Genomic DNA, 6000 nt, shown 5'->3' with positions numbered 1-6000 from the left:
GGAGCACAGGGTGGGGAATCGGAGCGCGAGAGGGGTGGAACGGAGAACGGGGGGCGTGGAACGGAGCACGGGGGGGCTGGAACGGAGCACGGGGGGGTGGAACGGAGCACCGGGGGGGTGGATCGGAGTGCAGGGGGGGTGATCGGAGCACGGGGGGGTGATTGGAGCACGGGGGGAGCGGACAAGAGCACGGGGGGGAGCGGAGCACTGGACGGAGGGGAGCCGGAGCAGTGTACCGGCCAGATCGGGGGGCTGGGGGGGGCGATCGGTGGGGTGGGGTGGGGGCACATTAGTATTTCCAGCCATGGCCGATGATATTTCAGCATCGGCCATGGCTGGATTGTAATATTTCACCCGTTATAATAGGTGAAATATTACAAATCGCTCTGATTGGCAGTTTCACTTTCAACAGCCAATCAGAGCGATCGTAGCCACGAGGGGGTGAAGCCACCCCCCCTGGGCTAAACTACCACTCCCCCTGTCCCTGCAGATCGGGTGAAATGGGAGTTAACCCTTTCACCCGGCCTGCAGGGACGCGATCTTTCCATGACGCCACATAGGCGTCATGGGTCGGAATGGCACCGACTTTCATGACGCCTACGTGGCGTCATGGGTCGGGAAGGGGTTAATGACTATGGTGGCCCATAGTTTTGCAATGAGGAAAAGGGAAGGAGTAAGGTTGACGGTCCAATCATGGAGGAAGCCTCAGAAATCTGTCACAGAGAATGTTCCTTTCCTAAAAAGCCATGTTCATGGTGCTATTACACAGAAGCAGATGTCACAAAAGTAATCCACTAAAAGGGTGATAATGCTGGGAAGCTGCTGTATTCCAACCTAATACCAATGCTCCAAGATGTACGTGGTCACCTGCTGTGGAATTCATCAGAAAATTAGCAGCACCTAATTTCAGGAATTTTCAATTTGGTACATTTTTGCAACTTTTTAAAGGATTTGTGACTTTTAGTACTAAAAAGCAGTAAGCAAATGTTTAAAAGGAGCATTTTGAGCTTTGTGCAAAATTGTGAATTGCATGCAGCATTTTGAAGAATTTGGTGCAAAAAAAACATCAGCGGATAAGACTAGAAAAAAGTAAAGTGACTGCACTAAATTGCAAATGATGAACTGGATCCTTATATGCTTTCCTTGACACTGGACACCCAATGGGCATGTCTCATGTTATTTCTAAAAAGACACTGCACTGATGAAATCATCGTCTTTTGCAACTGTATCCAGCTGCAAGATGGACCTTAGTGTGGAGAGCTTTATTCCTAATCTTGATTTGTCATTGAGATTGGCTGTTGCCTTTGCTGTGGCTTGTGAAGAAGAAAGAAGAAGAAAAAGGCTGAGAAGACATCGTTGTCGCTATTGGCAAAACCCCATCAGTGAAGTCCGAGAAAGCCATGGAGCATACCACTCGTTGTACACAGAGCTGTGTGAAAACCCTGAGAAGCTTTTCGAGTACACGAGAATGTCGGAACAGAACTTCCATGACTTGCTGCTATGTGTCCGAGGATCTATCACCAGGCAGGACACACAGCTACGTCGAGCAATTCCTGCTGAGGAACGTCTGTTGGTGACCCAACATTTAGAACTTGAGGAATCTGTTACTACCACATTGCAGAATTACATTGAGGACTACAGCGGAAGTTGCCCAAATGAGGGATAAATTTGCTGCCTACTTTGTTTTGGATATTGGACGTGTGGCATGGCAAGACGAAATGGTTTAAGCCGCTAATAAGTAAAATGTACCTGAAATGTTTGCTGACTTTAATTACTAAACACCTTGACTGTAACAACAATACACACATGTTTAAATAAAGAGATAAAGAAAACACAGGGAGAGAGGGATTGTGAAAAAAAGAATTTTTATTAACAAAAATAAAAGAAGTTTAATTTAACATAAATAAATAACATAATCATCAGTGTCATGTCCACTCTGGGAAGCTTCACTGGAGGACATGTTGGAATAGCAGTCAGCAGTCAAGTGAAACACTACAGAAAAGAACAGAGAAGAAAATTTAAACTTGGTTAAGAGCCAAACAAAAAAAATGTAAAATTAAAAACACATTGGACACCAATACTTACATTACAGGCAGTAGTCCAACAGCACAGCAGGACCTACTCATTCTAAAGTACACATGAGTATCGAACGCATGGATCCGCATGTCGTTACATACCAATGCATTCCCATAGACAGTAAGGCACTGTTTTGATACACTCATCCGCAATCATTCGCATGCACATCAGCAAAGTATTAATCTGCACAGCGGGGAAGCCCACTCAGTGCATCAGCATGAACTGATGCTGCAAGCATATATACAGCAGTAAGTGCTCTGTGAGCCAGGGTGCCACTCCAAAGAAAATAGCCACATTGGATACAACAATTGAAAGGAACGGATGGTACTCACTGGTTAAAAAACGTCTTTATTCCAATACTTTACAAAGTTGGCGTCAGGAGGATGGGAGGAGGAGTGGAATGGACGACAGCTGTTTCACACTGCAGTGGTGCTTCACCTGGTCACACAGGTGAGTGAGACTGACATCACCTCTTAACAGAGAGAGGCAGCTAAACCCCACCCCCGGTGCTTGAACACATGTGCAGCAGCTATACATAACAATTAAAATGCATTTAGAAAACAAATGAAAACAATACAAAAAAACAATAAAACCGGCTTATTACATGAAAAAGGACATCCAATCTTTCATTCAAACCAGCGGATTCTTGCGCTCCCTCCCTTATAGCCAATTATTAAGATTGAAGAGGATTAATAATACTCAGGAGAGCTGCACTCAGCAGGCAGAAGAGTTGTGTGACAGGTTCCGTTGTAAGGGTTATCCCAACAAACTTTTGAATGAGGCTAACAATATGGTTAATCAGCCAAGAGACAATAATTGTGGTTCTGCCCAAAAATGCGATATTTGTTTTTTGTTTTAAATTCGGCCCTAGGGATGGAATCATACGGTCTGCTATTCACAGGAATTGGCACATTCTAGAGCGCGATAAAGATATTGCGGAGGTGGCAGCAAGGGATCCCATTATTTCTAATAGACGCAGTACCACTCTGGGTGACGTAATAGTGAAAAAACGGATAGTGAAGCAACAAAGTAATTGGTTAACTAAAAGTTTTTCTCATGGTAATTTTAAGTGTGGACATTGTCCTTTTTGTAATTACTATGATTTAAGTCAAACACTGTGCATTGGAGGTGTGTCTCATACTGTCAAAGATTTCATCACGTGCAAAATGACCCATGTGGTTTATGTGGTTTTATGTTGTCCTTTTATATTGCTAAGATCATTCGCCCCCATGTGAGGTTCAAAGAGCAATACAACTCGATTGGTTCAGGCACCACGTTTGATTAAACATGTTAGGGAATTCCATGGAGGAAACCCAGAGGTGCTCTCTTTGGTTGTCTTAGAAAGGGTGTCTCTTCCAGTACAAGGAGGAGATCTGCATAAGCTTCTACTAAAGAGCGGCCATATGGATTATGCGCACTCGAGCGAAGGAATCCACGGATTTGAATGAAAGATTGGATATGTCCATTTTCCTGTAATTAGCCGGTTTTATTGTGTTTTTGTATTGCTTTCATTTGTTTTCTAAATGCATTTTAATTGTTATGTATAGCTGCTGCACATGTGTTCAAGCATCGGGGGTGGGGTTTAGCTGCCTCCCTCTGTTAAGAGGCGATGGCAGTCCCACTTACCTGTGTGACTAGTAGAAGCGCCACTGCAGCGCGAAACGGCTATCATCCATTCCACTCCTGCCTAAAAACAGATTCTATGGGGCCAATACAATGTGTTCAAGACATTTTTTGGCGTAAAACACTTTGAATTGTTGCAAATTTTTTCTGTGAAGTTACGAAAAAATATTTAGAAACTTTTGCTGTTTTCACTTTTAAGGAGCTCTGCCAAAATAAGTTGAGTTGGGAGGAGCCTTGGAAGAATTGTATGTGGCTTGCCAAATTCATGAAAATTGACGGTGTTTCTTATGCATGCTACCTCTTTTTTCTTCAATACTGACCCTCAAAAATCACATTAAATGGCTAAACGACCATCACTTTATATCGCCATCACTTGAGGCAATAAATCAAAACCGGTGATACACCTCTGGTCTTGATGAAGGGGCGTTTTGGAGCTTGCACTCCTGATTAATTTAAGAGTCTCATGCCTTTTAGTAAATCAGACAAGACAATCAGACAAGTGTGTAGTGCCATGTGCCACTATGTGTGACTCGCCACAAATCTTACTCGAGACCCTGCCAGAGTAAGATTTGTGGTACAAGCAGAGGTCATCACACTGCCATCACATCCCCATCCCACACCAGCTCAAATGAACTTATCGAAAGTGGGATGAGAATAGCATGAACACAATGAATGTAAGATTTTTTATTGCGCTGTTCTACAAAAAATAATTTCAAATAATTTTTCTCTAGCAATACGGCAAAAAAAGCTTTGATGAATCTCCCACCTTTAGTAAAGACTGGTTGCACGAATAGAAAGATATAAAGCAAAACAAAAAGAACTGTAATGTGAACATGCACTAAATCAAATATAATGGCACTTACTTTCAGCAGATCACAAATACGGTATACCCTTATATGAGTTCTTCATTCTCATCCTACAAGAAAAAACACATTTCTATTTTATGGGCTGAAAATCACAGCAGATATATTAAACTACATAGTTTGCCATCTGCATCATGTGGTAAAGTAGCAATTGTAACCAAGTTTAGATCTCCATACATCAAACATATTTACAGCCAAAAATAAAAGCTTGATGGTGCTCCTGAGAGGTCTTCTTTGTAGTAATTGTGTGCAGCCTTCCAATTCAATGTCCAGTTTATGCTTCAGTCTTCTCCTAGCTACTTCATCAGCCCTATTAGTTTACAGCTGTGTGTTCTAGCCAAGTTCAAACCCTAGAATATCCACATTCTTTTCAGAATTACTCTACAATATGTAATCACTGAAAGCATGCACTAAATAATATAGACAAGATGGGCAATGTGATTCAGTGATGACACCCTTAAGGGAAGAAGGTACTGCATTGTGGGATTTAGTCTCCTGCTTGATACAGTTTTTAGTGTAGTACTTAAAGGTTATGGACACCTTTGCTATGCAAAAAAGAAAAATATTTTTACATGTTACTGGTTACTTTTTGTTAATATAAGCATGAGTTTGTACATTTTAATCCTTCATTCATTTTCAGGACCCATAATTGCAGTTTGCAGCCTGATCCAAGACTCAGATTTTTATATTGTGAGAATGGCCCTTGCAGTAATTTAACTGGATGTGAAGTCTATGTGTATCAATGGTGCTGCTGTCTTCATTAGCTCATACATCAGCACAACTTCTGTCCTGCTCTTGTTTTTCACGTGCTTTCCTAATTTTCTATAGCATGTAGTCTCTTCCCTGAAACTGCAGATACTTCGGCCCCTCAACACTGGAGATCTGAGTATATCATCTGCCATTGCTTCTGTCCGTAAAACTCATTCAGATGTTAGTTTTTCATGCACATGTTCTGTCCATATTTTTCAAAGATAGAATTGGTATTTATTGTAATGCCAGCTTACCTGCATGCTGCTTTACTACCACAGCTGCTCAGTGGCATCTCATTCCCCTGCCCTGGCTCCCTGCTCACAGAACCTGCACAAGTCATGAAGATCTCCTGGATGCTTACTTAGGGTGCACATGCTCTCACTGTTTCTTAAAGGGTAAGCATGCACACTCCAGGAAATATCACCAGTCAATACTGTTAGACATTAAGTATTTAAGGCACCTTCCCCTGTGTGGAGGTGGCTGAGCAATCTTAGTGTTTAGTCAATCTTATACTTTATAATTAGCTGTCTGTTTTCTGTTCCTGAGTCTGTCCTGTCTGATCCTGTACCTGTATCCTTAGTACATTCTGTCTGAACCTGTACCCCAAGTGTGTCCTGTCTGAACTTGCCGCTTTTGCATGAACCCTGAGCCTGTTCTACGGTCCTACATCAGATCTTTCTGAACCAGC

The 6000-nt window shown here is 42.4% G+C and overlaps 1 long non-coding RNA gene across 3 annotated transcripts in view; it reads right to left on the bottom strand.

The window, feature by feature from the left end:
• Nucleotides 1-1848: 1848 nt before the first annotated feature.
• LOC138641469 (uncharacterized) overlaps nucleotides 1849-6000 on the bottom strand; it is a 278319-nt gene continuing 274167 nt past the window's right edge. For all 3 annotated transcript variants that reach the window (XR_011313863.1, XR_011313864.1, XR_011313865.1), the window contains 2 exons: nucleotides 4563-4615; nucleotides 1849-1992 (listed from right to left, as the gene is read on the bottom strand). This is a non-coding gene — a long non-coding RNA (uncharacterized lncRNA). The remainder of the gene's footprint in view (nucleotides 1993-4562; nucleotides 4616-6000) is intronic.

This window comes from Ranitomeya imitator, chromosome 6, assembly GCF_032444005.1.
Source record: "Ranitomeya imitator isolate aRanImi1 chromosome 6, aRanImi1.pri, whole genome shotgun sequence".
NCBI lineage: Eukaryota > Metazoa > Chordata > Amphibia > Anura > Dendrobatidae > Ranitomeya > Ranitomeya imitator.
This window is presented reverse-complemented; position numbering and strand designations above follow the sequence as displayed.